Below are 2418 nucleotides of genomic sequence, written 5' to 3'. Positions count from 1 at the left end.
GTTGTAGCATACTTGAGCATTTAATCATCTATGGTAGGGATCATATCCCATTTAATCATCTATAGAGCTTCCCTGGTGGCTCAGATGGTAAAGAATCTGCTGCAATGCAGGAGACTCGGGTTCTATCCCTGGGTTGGGAAGATCCCCTGAAGGAGGAAATGGCAAGCCACTGCATTGTTCTTGCTGGAGAATTCCATGGACAAAGGAGCCTGGCAGGCTACAGTCCACAGGGTCACAAAGAGTAGGACACAACTGAAGCGACTTGACACAGCACGGCACATGGTAGGTATCAGCAATTTATGACTCGTAAGCCAAATCTGGCATACTGCCTGTTTTTGCAGAGTCTGTGAGCTAAGAATGGTTTTTACATTAAAAATGTAAAAGAAGAAAAAGAGTATTTCACTCATAGCACATGAAAATTATATGAAATTCACACATTAGTGTCCACAAATAAAGTTTTATGATAATATAGTCATGTCTATTTTGTTTACTCCCAAGCTATAATGGGAGACTCAAGTAGTTTGACTATAGGTCCTGCAGAGCCTAAATTATTTACTTTCTGGCTGTTATAGAAAAAGCTTGTTAATCTATGATCTAGGATTTTGAAGTCTCTGTATAATCCTTGCATCACTATTCAAAAACTTTGGAGAGGTCTGCTTCATTAAAGACAGTCTTTTCAAGGCTAATTATCCCTTTGTTAGAAAGGTAGGGGAAGCCAGAGAGTAGGCTGCATAGAGTAGGAGCTAGCCTACTTAGAATTTAGTAACTTAGGCAACCAGATTCCCATTGGAAAGTGACGGTCAGGGGATCCCAGGTGTAGGGGAAAAGATATGATCTTTTTTCTATTTTCTCTGTTTCTGAAGTGGCAGAGAAAATGTAAACACACAGAGGGTCTAGCTAGTGAAAGGGTATTTGAGGTCTTATCTGAATCTAGTTGTTGAGAATGGATCAGTGGTTGCTGACTTACAGAAGCTCAGCTATTAATGACTCAGTTATTGCAGGCCATGAAAGAAACTATCAAAAGGATGTAACAATGTATGGCAAAAACCACTACAATATTGTAAAGTATTTAGCCTCCAACTAAAATAAATAAATTAAAAAAATAAAAGGATGTAACAGCTAAAGCTGAAAAGTGTTTGGCTTTGGCCAACTGAAGCTTCAAGAGGGCTAAGAGGTTTTGCAATGTCTAGAAGTATCACAGGCAAGAGCATTTAAAGGATTTCTTTAAAGTAGGAACGAAAACTAGGTATTTAGGTATAGTAGTTGAAGTTATCAGAAAGTTCATGACTTTTACCTAGGTGTTCTATTTCTTTTCATCTTACTCTCATCATGTTTTTCCTTAAAACTTATACAACATAGTGACTATTTAGTAAAGTTCCATCTTCCTGAAAAATAATCTGTATAGATTGGACTGTGGGCTTCGTTTTTCACATCTGCTCCCTACACCTGGGCAGAGTCCACTTGCTAGTTTTGGTACTCAAACATGTACCACCAAATGGGTTGCTACCTGAATTGCAGGAAGAAAAAAGTTAGACTTTAAGAGATAGGACTTGCATATTGAGTGAAATCTATTTTAATAGCAACAAAAGGTGTAAGGTCATAAGAAGTCTCTCTTCTTTTAATTTTTAATTTTAATTTTTATTTATAGTTTCTCCACCACAGTGGAGCACAGTGGAGGATGTGCTGACAGATTGAGATTGAATGAGTAAACAGTTGCAAATTAACTTTTGGAGGAGCTCACTACCTATTCAAGTGGACCCTAGGGAACCATCATTTTGCTGGAGAGGGTTTTTTGCATTATGTGGGAGGTAGGATTTATGAACCTGAAAATGTCTTTCAACTCCTAAGAATAAAATCTTCTGAATCAGGCACTTAAAATTTTCCCTGTTCTTTGCTACAGAACACTGTCCCCTTCCATCTCTCTGTCTCTCTGTCCCTCTCCTTCCCTTCCTCCTTTCCGCCATTCTCTTATTCAGACTGCCATCCTATAACTAAATCTTAATCTGCAACATCTCTTCCCTTTACCCTTTGATTCACTGTTGCCGGCTTCACATGTACCCTCTTGATTTCCTTCCAGCTCTTCTTTCTTCACTTTCTCAAACTCACACACCCCTTCCTTCCCTTTCTCTCCTTCCTTCCTTCGTATACTATTCCTTCCTTCTTTGCTCCCCCTACTTCATTTTCCATCCGCTCATCCCCCGACGGTCTCCCCCTCCTTCCCGCTCTGTCTTACCCTAGTTTGGAAATGCAGCAGACCTCTGAGCCTGCCACCATTGGTTACGAGGTGCTGTCACTCTGAGGTAGGAAGAGCTCCTATTGGTTGGTTTGGAGGCGGGTATGGCGCTGACTATAAAAAGTGGGGCCAGCGGTGATTAACCGCACGACTCTGACAGGACATGGTCGGAAGGGGACTCCCGG

The sequence above is a fragment of the Bos taurus genome, chromosome 3 (genome assembly GCF_002263795.3).
Source record: "Bos taurus isolate L1 Dominette 01449 registration number 42190680 breed Hereford chromosome 3, ARS-UCD2.0, whole genome shotgun sequence".
Classification (NCBI taxonomy): Eukaryota; Metazoa; Chordata; class Mammalia; order Artiodactyla; family Bovidae; genus Bos; species Bos taurus.
This window is presented reverse-complemented; position numbering follows the sequence as displayed.